At 40.8% G+C, this 13,238-nt stretch overlaps 1 protein-coding gene across 1 annotated transcript in view; it reads right to left on the bottom strand.

Annotated features, from left to right (window-relative positions):
* Positions 1–9,020: 9,020 nt before the first annotated feature.
* LOC133577793 (alpha-N-acetylgalactosaminide alpha-2,6-sialyltransferase 2-like) overlaps positions 9,021–13,238 on the bottom strand; it is a 37,759-nt gene continuing 33,541 nt past the window's right edge. Inside the window, exon 10 of the transcript XR_009811767.2 lies at positions 9,021–9,334. The gene's annotated coding sequence lies outside the window, so the exon portion shown is untranslated. The remainder of the gene's footprint in view (positions 9,335–13,238) is intronic.

Here is a 13,238-nt window from a genome sequence, read left to right as displayed (position 1 = left end):
TTTATTATACCGTACGAAGGGCCTCGAACCCGTTACTTCAGAATTTATCGTACCGTACGAAGGGCCTCGAACCCGTTACTCGTTTAGGCGACGACCAATGACCCAGGGTGAGCTACACCCAACTATTAGTTTATTCGTCAATGAAACTGCCCGTCAAGGTAGTCGAGACACAATGACACGAGTTGACCACTTATTTACAACTTTTTATGTAATAGCGGACAAGGCAAAAATGCAATCAATCCATCAAAATGTCCACTCTGTGTCTGGGGTACAAACAGTGTTTGACTTACATACTTCAAGACAGATTTTAGAAAAAGGCTCTGCTTACCTTGTTTTATGTTTGGCCACTAGTGAGTCTGTCCAGAAGAGTGCAAGAGGTGTCCAATTCTCAGCGTGTCGCACCGGACGAAGCCCCCAAATTGTTGCGTTTGGACCAGTTGTTCCTCCCAGGGAATTCAAGTCACAAGTCGCTCCCAAGCTCTTTACGACACTTAAAGCTGAGTAGAAAAACCACCAGAGACAGAATAGGTATTTTGTAATATATTTGCAAAGCTTTGCATATACATTGAGACCAGTCCAGCATAGAACATTCAATCGCGCCGCCAAGATGGTCTGCCCCCCCCCCCCCCCGCAACCCGCCCCCCCCTCCCGAAAAACCCTCTCCCCTCTTAAGTCTCTCTTCCTCCCACCCTTGCAGTCTTGTCTCTCCAGCCAAAACACATGCCCATTATCTCTCTTTCTTACATTCCTCACTCAAGGTTAAGCACACAGTTTTTTGCAGACAACCAAAAGACCACAATTGGAAGAAAAACACTAGCTGTTTTGTAATATGATTATGAAATAAAAGAAGTAACACTTAAATTCGAATATATGTAAATATCTGCCTCCGACAGTAATTACAGGTCATATTATTAACAATCATCTTGATACAGTAGATATGTAGACGTTACGTCTGGGTCGCATGGTTGCGGTGGTCGTGTACCCGGGATGCAGAAAGGACGTCAGGAAAGCAGCGTGCAGGTGAGATGGCCATTTATTCTCCATAAACGAAGGGGAAAAAATACTGAAAGGCCGAGAAACTGCGGCAAAGTTTAACACAAGAACAAGCGAAGGCTAGTGGCAAGTAGAAGAAACCAAAATGCAAACTGTGGCATGAAGCGAGCGAGACTGCCAGGCAGAGTGTGGCACGAGGCAGGAATAAATAGCTCTCTGATTAGTGACCGGGAGCAGGTGAGCACTAATCAGAGGCAGGTGACGAAAATCAGCACGCATGGCAACTAAGAAAACAAGCGAGGGTGCTGAAACAGAAATAAACAACAACTAAGGAAATACCTAACTAATCCTAACATGACCCGGGCAACGGATCATTACAATAACTCCCCGAACCCCTTAAGGGACGGATTACTTTTCTTAGTAATTAATTACATTTATTAAAAAGTAATTCCGTTAGTAATAAAATTGCTTTTTTGGTAAAGTAAAGAGTTAGTATAATTACGTAGCTGCTTAGAGAACCAATTTGCAATTGGCAAAACAGCCTGAATTTTACTCGGTATTTGAGATGTGACGTTTGCTTTTAAACGGTTCTTTTACGTGACCGATGAGAATCAACTTGTATGCACGTGCAGATACGGCGTCACCCGACTTGCAACTGGACTACAAAATGACTCATTGTCACAGAAAACATAGCATTTGGGTTCACTTTTTGATATTTTTATGTATTTAATTATTTTAATTCATTGTTCTGACATGTAAGGTTGTTTAAGCATAACCACACCAGGGAGGGTGGCACTGTTCAATTTTGTGTTCACGTTTTTATTTTGTCAATACTTTATTTTGCTTCTATTTTTACTTAGTATATACATTTTAGTCTTACTCATTGTTTGTGTATTTGGTCTGTATTACTTAAATGCCACAATTGTAAATAACAACTTACTTCAAAGAGCCATAAATCGCATATAAAAGTGACAAAAAAAAATTAGAGAAAAAATCATCTCCTCATCTGGTTGTTTAATAGCTGGGTGTTTCATGCTGCGTGTCGTGAAACTGCACTATCGCAATTTCTCCTGATAACATTCAATGCATTGTGTGACTTGATTACTATCCAGCAACTTCAGGAATTTGTGCAACAGGTGAGAGAGAAAAAATTCAGTCTAAGCCTGGGCCAAGGGGGGAAAAACCTCATAGCCATAGCACACATAATCATGTGTGTAAGAGGGAAACATCAAAGGACATTAAAGACATTAAAAGAGCAGAGCTGATGCAACCAGCCACTTCTACACAGCCACAAAAGTAAAACAACAACAAAAAAGTTCCAAGTTTCAAGTTTTATTGGTCACATGCAGAGTACACCACAGTGAAATGCTGTTTTCCATGCTCTTCAGATATTGCGTACAAACACTAGTTACAGAATCTAATACACTAAATACAAAACAATTGAATAGCTCTGATGTACATTAATTACAAGACAATAAGTTACAGTAGTTATGGTAGAGGTGTCAGTACAAGTAGAAGTACAGTACCAGTGCAGGATCAAATAGTATATACAGCCATACTTGCCAACCCTCCCGAATTTTCCGGGAGACTCCCGAATTTCAGTGCCTCTCCCAAAAATCTCCCGGGATAACCATTCTCCCGAATTTCTCCCGATTTCCAGCCGGACCTGAGAGAGGACAGCCTGTCGTCACGTCCACTTTTCCTCCATATAAACAGCGTGCCGGCCCAGTCACGTTATAACATCTATGACTTTTGGAGAGTGCACAACTGCACACACAACAAGAAGGAGACTATTATATATGTCTCCGTTATCCATATGTTTATATATCACCCATAAATTAGGCAGGCACGGAGCTATTTCTCAGCGTGTGTTTATACCAGCCGGCACGTTAATACACTGACACACAACATCCGGATTCCCATCGTGCATTGCTTCAAAACTACGGCAAGTAGTAATGTCCAAAAAAAGATAGTGACAGAGAATAGAACGAGGATAGACAATTCAACCCTAAACTCACTCCTTTCCTGCAAATTAAATGTCACAGATGCTCCCCATACCTATGCTCCTTCAAAGGCTGTGCTACTGGCTGCAAAGCATTGCACTTTCAAATACAACAATGAGTAGAAAGGAGTGTTATGTGTGTATATGTGTTAATAAATGAACACTGAAATTCAAGTATTTATTTTATATTTATATATATATATATATATATATATATATATATATATATATAAAATAAAATTCAAATTCAAGTATTTATTTTATATATATATATATATATATATATATATATATATATATATATATATATATATATATAAAATAAATACTTGAATTTCAGTGATAAATACATATATATATATATATATATATATATATATATATATATATATATATATATATATATATATATAAAATAAATACTTGAATTTCAGTGATAAATACATATATATATATATATATATATATATATATATATATATATGTATATATGTCTTAATAAGGTTATCCAAAAAATAGTGCTCGATACCGTAGTAGAGCGCAATATATGTATGTGTGGGGAAAAAAATCACAAGACTATTTCATCTCTACAGGCCTGTTTCATGAGGGGGGTACCCTCAATCGTCAGGAGATTTTTTTCCCCACACATACATATATATGTATATATGTATTTATAGCTAGAATTCACTGAAATTCAAGTATTTATTATATATATATATATATATATAAAATAAATACTTGAATTTCAGTGAATATATATATATATATATATATATATATAAAATAAATACTTGAATTTCAGTGAATTCTAGCTATAAATACACATATATACATATACATATATATATATATATAAAATAAATACTTGAATTTCAGTGAATTCTAGCTATAAATACATATATATATATATTAAATATATATATATATGGATTTATAGCTAGAATTCACTGAAATTCAAGTATTTATTTTATATATATATATATATATAAAATAAATACTTGAATTTCAGTGAATTCTAGCTATAAATACATATATATACATATATTATATATATATATATATATAAAATAAATACTTGAATTTAAGTGAATTCTAGCTATAAATACATATATATATATATATATATATATATATATATTATATATATGTATATATAGCTAGAATTCACTGAAATTCAAGTATTTCTTTTATATATATATATATATATATATATATATATATAAAATAAATACTTGAATTTCAGTGAATATATATATATATATATAAAATAAATACTTGAATTTCTGTGAATTCTAGCTATAAATAACCCCCCCCCCCCCCAAACAAATCTCCCGAATTCGGAGGTCTCAAGGTTGGCAAGTATGTATACAGTATAGGAAGCAACAAATATTAAGGTGTCTACTGTTCTTTGGCAGTTGAGTAGTTATTATTAGCCTTTATTTAACCAGGTAAAATCCCATTGAGATCAAAGATCTCTTTTCCAAGGGAGACCTGGCCAAGAGGGCAGCAGCAAGGTTACATTAAAAACAGTAAACAAATACATAAAACATCACATTTACAACATTAAAACTTGCTCACATGACACATGTGCATACAGACAAGGTAGACTGTAGTCCCTTCACAGAAGCTTTAAACTCATTCAACGTAACTAGGGTTTGAAATTTAATATCGGATTGTAGGTTATTCCAAGCCTTCGGTGCTGAAAACCTAAATGCTTTCTTGCCCAGTTCAGTTCTTACTTTGGGGACGACAAATTGCAGAACATTTATTGAACGAAGATTGTGACTTCCTTGTTTCTTTGTTAAAAGAAGATTGTGACTTCCTTGTTTCTTTGTTAAAAGAAGATTGTGACTTCCTTGTTAAAAGAAGATTGTGACTTCCTTGTTTCTTTGTTAAAAGACAAGACAGATAAGATGGAGTGATACCCAGAATGGTTTTGTAGATGAAAACATAGCAATGATTGAGGCGTCGAGCACATAAAGATGTCCAGTTAAGCATTGAGTATAACACACGATGGTGAGTAAGTTGGTGATAAATGTCAGTGGCCCGTGGTACACACTATCCAGCGTGTGGAGACAAGCAGCAGTAGCATTCTTGTACAACACATCTCCATAGTCAATAACAGCTAAAAAGGTTGTTTCCACCAATTTCTGTTTCACAGTAAAAGAAAAGCAAGACTTGTTTCTATAATAAAATCCCAGTAAAAGTTTCAGTTTTTTTACAACATACTGAATGTGCTCCTTAAAGGGGAACATTATCACCAGACCTATGTAAGAGTCAATATATACCTTGATGTTGCAGAAAAAAGACCATATATTTTTTAAACCGATTTCCGAACTCTAAATGGGTGAATTTTGGCGAATTAAACGCCTTTCTAATATTCGCTCTCGGAGCGTTGTGATGTCACATCGGGAAGCAATCCGCCATTTTCTCAAACACCGGGTCAAAACAGCTCTGTTATTTTCCGTTTTTTCGACAGTTTACCGTACCTTGGAGACATCATGCCTCTGCGGTGTGTTGTCGGAGGGTGTAACAACATTCAAGTTGCACCAGTGGCCCAAAGATGCGAAAGTGGCAAGAAATTGGACGTTTGTTCCGCACACTTTACCGACGAAAGCTATGCTACGACAGAGATGGCAAGAATGTGTGGATATCCTGCGACACTCAAAGCAGATGCATTTCCAACGATAAAGTCAAAGAAATCTGCCGCCAGACCCCCATTGAATCTGCCGGAGTGTGTGAGCAATTCAGGGACAAAGGCCCTCGGTAGCACGGCAAGCAATGGCGGCAGTTTGTTCCCGTTGACGAGCGAGCTAAACCCCCTGGATGTCTTGGCTCACACCGTCCCAAGATGATCAAGAGAAGAATATCGACCCTAGCTTCCCTGGCCTGCTGACATGAGGGTAAGTCTACAGAATATATTAATTGATGAAAATTGGGCTGTCTGCATGGGACTCCTGAGGCAGCAGACAGGTACCGACAGGCCAAGCGGTGTGCGGCTTCAGCGGTCGCGGAGGCAAAAACTCGGACATGGGAGGAGTTCGGGGAGGCCATGGAAAAAGACTTCCGGAAGGCTTCGAAGCAATTCTGGACCACCATCCGCCGCCTCAGGAAGGGGAAGCAGTGCAGTGTCAACACCGTGTATGGTGGGGATGGTGCTCTGCTGACCTCGACTGCGGATGTTGTGGATCGGTGGGGAGAATACTTCGAAGACCTCCTCAATCCTACCAGCACGTCTTCCTATGAGGAAGCAGGGCCTGGGGAATCTGTAGTGGGCTCTCCTATTTCTGGGGCTGAGGTTGCCGAGGTAGTTAAAAAGCTCCTCGGTGGCAAGGCCCCGGGGGTGGATGAGATCCGCCCGGAGTTCCTTAAGGCTCTGGATGTTGTGGGGCTGTCTTGGTTGACAAGACTCTGCAACATCGCGTGCACATCGGGGGCGGTACCTCTGGATTGGCAGACCGGGGTGGTGGTTCCTCTCTTTAAGAAGGGGAACCGGAGGGTGTGTTCCAACTATCGTGGGATCACACTCCTCAGCCTTCCCGGTAAGGTCTATTCAGGTGTACTGGAGAGGAGGCTACGCCGGATAGTCGAACCTCGGATTCAGGAGGAACAGTGTGGTTTTCGTCCTGGTCGTGGAACTGTGGACCAGCTCTATACTCTCGGCAGGGTCCTTGAGGGTGCATGGGAGTTTGCCCAACCAGTCTACATGTGCTTTGTGGACTTGGAGAAGGCATTCGACCGTGTACCCCGGGAAGTCCTGTGGGGAGTGCTCAGAGAGTATGGGGTAACGGACTGTCTTATTGTGGCAGTTCGCTCCCTGTATGATCAGTGTCAGAGCTTGGTCCGCATTGCCAGCAGTAAGTCGAACACGTTTCCAGTGAGGGTTGGACTCCGCCAAGGCTGCCCTTTGTCACCGATTCTGTTCATAACCTTTATGGACAGAATTTCTAGGCGCAGTCAGGGCGTTGAGGGGATCTGGTTTGGGGGCTGCAGGATTAGGTATCTGCTATTTGCAGATGATGTGGTCTGATGGCTTCATCTGGCCAGGATCTTCAGCTCTCACTGGATCGGTTCGCAGCCGAGTGTGAAGCGACTGGGATGGGAATCAGCACCTCCAAGTCCGAGTCCATGGTGTTCTCTCCCGGAAAAGGGTGGAGTGCCATCTCCGGGTTGGGGAGGAGATCTTGCCCCAAGTGGAGGAGTTCAAGTACCTCGGAGTCTTGTTCACAAGTGAGGGAAGAGTGGATCGTGAGATCGACAGGCGGATCGGTGCGGCGTCTTCAGTAATGCGGACGCTGTATCGATCCGTTGTGGTGAAGAAGGAGCTGAGCCGGAAGGCAAAGCTCTCGATTTACCGGTCGATCTACGCTCCCATCCTCACCTATGGTCATGAGCTTTGGGTTATGACCGAAAGGACAAGATCACGGGTACAAGCGGCCGAAATGAGTTTCCTCCGCCGAGTGGCGGGGCTCTCCCTTAGAGATAGGGTGAGAAGCTCTGTCATCCGGGAGGAGCTCAAAGTAAAGCCGCTGCTCCTCCACATCGAGAGGAGCCAGATGAGGTGGTTCGGGCATCTGGTCAGGATGCCACCCGAACGCCTCCCTAGGGAGGTGTTTTGGGCACGTCCGACCGGTAGGAGGCCACGGGGAAGACCCAGGACACGCTGGGAAGACTATCTCTCCCGGCTGGCCTGGGAACGCCTCGGGATCCCCCGGGAGGAGCTGGACGAAGTGGCTGGGGAGAGGGAAGTCTGGGCTTCCCTGCTTAAGCTGCTGCCCCCGCGACCCGACCTCAGATAAGCGGAAGAAGATGGATGGATGGTCTGTCTGCACTCTCAAAGTGCATGTTGTTGCCAAATGTATTTCATATGCTGTAAACCTAGTTCATAGTTGTTAGTTTCCTTTAATGCCAAACAAACACATACCAATCGTTGGTTAGAAGGCGATCGCCAAATTCGTCCTCGCTTTCTCCCGTGTCGCTGGCTGTCGTGTCATTTTCGTCGGTTTCGCTTGCATACGGTTCAAACCGATATGGCTCAATAGCTTCAGTTTCTTCTTCAATTTCGTTTTCGCTACCTGCCTCCACACTACAACCATCCGTTTCAATACATGCGTAATCTGTTGAATCGCTTAAACCGCTGAAATCCGAGTCTGAATCCGAGCTAATGTCGCTATAGCTTGCTGTTCTTTCCGCCATGTTTGTTTGTGTTGGCTTCACTATGTGACGTCACAGGAAAATGGACGGGTGTTTATAACGATGGTTAAAATCAGGCACTTTGAAGCTTTTTTTAGGGATATTGCGTGATGGGTAAAATTTTGAAAAAAAACTTCGAAAAATATAATAAGCCACTGGGAACTGATTTTTAATGGTTTTAACCATTCTGAAATTGTGATAATGTTCCCCTTTAAAACTCAAGTGGTCATCAATTAAAAATCCTAAATATTTAAAAGCAGATACTAACATAATTTGTTGCCCATTTCTTGTTAAAATAGTGACAGTAGTATGAACAGTATGACTTCTTTATACTCTTGTTTTTACATTATTGAATGAAGGGTATTCTAGTCCGGTAAGTAAAGTGATTCTTGTGCGTGCGGTTTTGTGCAATTGTGATAAAGTGTTAATCAGCGATGCAGTTGAGCAGTCTGATGGCTTGTGGATAGAAGCTCCTCCTGAGTCTCTTCGTGTTGGCCATGAGACTCCGGTAGAACTTGCCTGACCGCAGCAGTGAGAAGAGGCTGGCTAGAGACCCTCACTATCCTCTTGGCCTTGGATCTACACCCACCTGGTGTGGATGTTGCAGATGGTTGGGAGCACACCTCTGATGGTGTGCTGGGCTGATCTGGACACTCTCTGCAGTCTGTACATACATAACATATACACTGTGGTGGCCTCTGCAGTGTTACACCCCATCGTCTGCTGGGAGAGGAGCAGACCCATCAAAGCAACCCTCAGCCACTGTCCAGTCCGCATGGATGAGCGAGGATGCGTCCGAGGAGACCGAGGTGTCCGATACCTGCTCATTCAGCCAAGATGCTGTGAAGCTTGTCCGTCCCGACGCTCAGCAGCCAGCTCAGCAGCTCCTGTCTCTTCACCCGCATCTCCTCCGGTCTCTCCAAACGGACTCGGGTGTGGCAGAGACCCAGCAGCTGGTCTCCATGGCCAAAAGGCCCCAAGGGAGGCAGATCCAGAAGTCAAGAAAGTGCCACCTCTTGTCACACAGTCCCAAAGAGTCTCCAACCAAAAGGCAAAAAAAAACCCCACATGACAACAAGAGGGAAACAAAAGGATGACACAAGAGCCCAGACCTCCTGCCAACAGCAGCCACTACAGCGGCGCCATCTAGGGGGAGAAAAAAAGAAAGACTGATAAAATGAGTTTTGTGTGAATGTGTGATGTGTTAAAAGATGTACTGGATTGCTGAAAAACAGGTTGTATGAGCCAACTTATACACACGCAGATAATGACTCCACAATCTGAATGACGACTAACGTGATAAAAATAATCTGATACTGCAATCTCTCTATTGGCCTCCTTCATACCTGGCATCCTGTGTGTACTCACAAATATTAAAATACATATTTACAAACCCCGTTTCCATATGAGTTGGGAAATTGTGTTAGATGTAAATATAAACGGAATACAATGATTTGCAAATCCTTTTCAACCCATATTCAATTGAATGCACTACAAAGACAACATATTTGATGTTCAAACTCATTAACTTTATTATTTTTTTGCAAATAATAATTAACATGGCATGTTCACCACTGTGTTACATGGCCTTTCCTTTTAACAACACTCAGTAAACTTTTTGGAACTGAGGAGACACATTTTTGAAGCTTCTCAGGTGGAATTCTTTCCCATTCTTGCTTGATGTACAGCTTAAGTTGTTCAACAGTCCGGGGGTCTCCGTTGTGGTATTTTAGGCTTCATAATGCGCCACACATTTTCAATGGGAGACAGGTCTGGACTACAGGCAGGCCAGTCTAGTACCCGCACTCTTTTACTATGAAGCCACCTTGATGTAACACGTGGCTTGGCATTGTCTTGCTGAAATAAGCAGGGGCGTCCATGGTAACGTTGCTTGGATGGCAACATATGTTGCTCCAAAACCTGTATGTACCTTTCAGCATTAATGGTGCCTTCACAGATGTGTAAGTTACCCATGTCTTGGGCACTAATACACCCCCATACCATCACAGATGCTGGCTTTTCAACTTTGCGCCTATAACAATCCGGATGGTTCTTTTCCTCTTTGGTCCGAAGGACACAACGTCCACAGTTTCCAAAAACAATTTGAAATGTGGACTCGTCAGACCACAGAACACTTTTCCACTTTGTATCAGTCCAGCTTTGATGAGCTCAGGCCCTGCAAAGCCGGCAGCGTTTCTGGGTGTTGTTGATAAACGGCTTTCGCTTTGCATAATACAGTTTTAACTTGCACTTACAGATGTCGCGACCAACTGTAGTTACTGACAGTGGGTTTCTGAAATGTTCCTGAGCCCCTGTGGTGATATCCTTTACACACTGATGTCGCTTGTTGATGCAGTACAGCCTGAGGGATCGAAGGTCACAGGCTTAGCTGCTTACGTGCAGTGATTTCTCCAGATTCTCTGAACCCTTTGATGATATTACGGACCGTAGATGGGGAAATCCCTAAATTCCTTGCAATAGCTGGTTGAGAAAGGTTTTTCTTAAACAGTTCAACAATTTGCTCACGCATTTGTTGACAAAGTGGTGACCCTCGCCCCATCCTTGTTTGTGAATGACTGAGCATTTCATGGAATCTACTTTTATACCCAATCATGGCACCCACCTGTTCCCAATTTGCCTGTTCACCTGTGGGATGTTCCAAATAAGTGTTTGATGAGCATTCCTCAACTTTATCAGTATTTATTGCCACCTTTTCCAACTTCTTTGTCACTTGTTGCTGGCATCAAATTATAAAGTTAATGATTTGCAAAAAAAAAAAAAGTTTATGAGTTTGAACATCAAATATGTTGTCTTTGTAGCATATTCAACTGAATATGGGTTGAAAATGATTTGCAAATCATTGTATTCCGTTTATATTTACATCTAACACAATTTCCCAACTCATATGGAAACGGGGTTTGTAGATCACATTCAAGAATGTAACCTGGGTGTACGCGGTGTGGTGCAAGCGCCACTCGTTTTTCTTGAATCGGAGCTCTGCGTAGTCAAAGAATACAATTAACGACCTTAACGCCACTGGTTTAGAATGAAAGAGGGCACAGTTCTGTACTTGACTGACAAAACAAATCTGAGAGCCATTCATTGTATGAGACCACCACCCTATCCAGGATTTTTAGTTTTACACACAAAACATGATTTGTTCATCATAGATGTATTTACAAAAACATCTCCAGCCATTTAAAAAATGTATTCTTGGCTACTTGTGAATTTTGCTCTTCCATCCATCTTCTTCCGCTTAGAGGTCGGGTCGCAGGGGCAGCAGCCTAAGCAGAGAAGCCCAGACTTCCCTCTCCCCAGCCACTTCGTCCCGGGGGATCCTGAGGCGTTCTCAGGCCAGCCAGGAGACGTAGTTTTCCCAACGTGTCCTCAGTCTTCCCCGTGGCCTCCTACCGCATACTTGCCAACCCTCCCGAATTTTCCGGGAGACTACTGAATTTTAGTGCCTCTCCCGAAAATCTCCCGGGACAACTATTCTCCCGAATTTCTCCCGATTTCCAGCCGGACCTGAGTGAGGACAGCCTGTCGTCACGTCCACTTTTCCTCCATATAAACAGCCACGTTATAACATCTACGGCTTTTGGAACTCAGTGCGCAACTGCACACACAAGAAGGAGACTATTATATATGTCGCCGTTATCCATAGGTTTATGTATAACTAGGCATATCCGATAATGGCTTTTTTGCCGATATTCCGATATTGTCCAACTCATAATTACCGATACCGATATCAACCAATACTGATATATACAGTCGTGGAATTAACGCATTATTATGCCTAATTTGGACAACCAGGTATGGTGAAGATAAGGTCCTTTTTAAATAAATAAATAAAATAAAATAAAAAAATCAATTAAAAAAATTTTCTTGAATAAAAAGGAAAGTAAAACAATATAAAAACAGTTACATAGAAACTAGTAATGAATGAAAATGAGTCAAATTAACTGTTAAAGGTTAGTACTATTAGTGGACCAATCATGTGTGCTTACAGACTGTATCCCTTGCAGACTGTATTGATATATATTGATATATAATGTAGGAACCACAATATTAATAACAGAAAGAAACAACCCTTTTGTGTGAATGAGTGTAAATGGGGGAGGAAGGTTTTTAGGGTCGGTGCATTAATTCTAAGTGTATCTTGTGTTTTTTATGTTGATTTAATTAAAAAAAAACGATACCGATAATAAAAAAACAATATTATCGGACATCTCTATCTATAACCCATAAAGTAGGCAGGCACGGAGCTATTTCTCAGCGTGTGTTTATTCAAGCCGGCACGTTAATACACTGACACTAAGGCTGCAGCTAACGATTATTTTTCTATCGATTAATCTATAGATTATTTTTTTCGATTAATCGGTTAATCTATAGATTATTTTTTTCGATTAATCTATAGATTATTTTTCCTTTTACCGATTATTTTTTTATTTAAAATGAAGATGAAAAAATAAATGTAGGCCAGTTTTTTCAAAAGGCATGACTTTTATTTACCAAAAAAAAAGTATGGCCACTCAGTCAACATTGACAACAACATGACAAAATATTCTGTAACAATGTAAACATTTAAAACTTTTAACATTTAACAAAATTAAAAGTAGCTTATTTGCTTTTTAATGTGCAAATATAAAAGTAAACATCCAGTGCAATCTTAATATTCTGCAATAGTATAAGCATTTCAAAAGTAAAAGTATTGCTTATTTGCTAAAATGTGCAAAAATAAAGATAAACATCCAATACAAAAAAGTGCAAAACGAAATATTCTGTAACAACAGTGTAAACATTTCAACAAAAGTAAAAGTATTGCTCATTTTGCTTAATAACACAACAATGATAGTATGATTAAAGTGAAAGTTAATTGTTGGTTTGTACATAGTATATGTAACTATTAATGTTGTAAAAGGTATTTGCACAACTAATTAACGTTAGCGTTAAAGAGGAGCGCATCTTTGTAAACACTGAACAGGCACGCCAAACGCGCCTCTCAGAGCGAAACAGTGTTTTAGTTTATGAATTTACAATGCAGATACAA

Source organism: Nerophis lumbriciformis, linkage group LG39 (genome assembly GCF_033978685.3).
Source record: "Nerophis lumbriciformis linkage group LG39, RoL_Nlum_v2.1, whole genome shotgun sequence".
In the NCBI taxonomy this organism is placed as follows: domain Eukaryota; kingdom Metazoa; phylum Chordata; class Actinopteri; order Syngnathiformes; family Syngnathidae; genus Nerophis; species Nerophis lumbriciformis.
The sequence above is the reverse complement of the archived record's forward strand: the minus strand, read 5'-3'. Positions and strand labels throughout refer to the sequence as shown.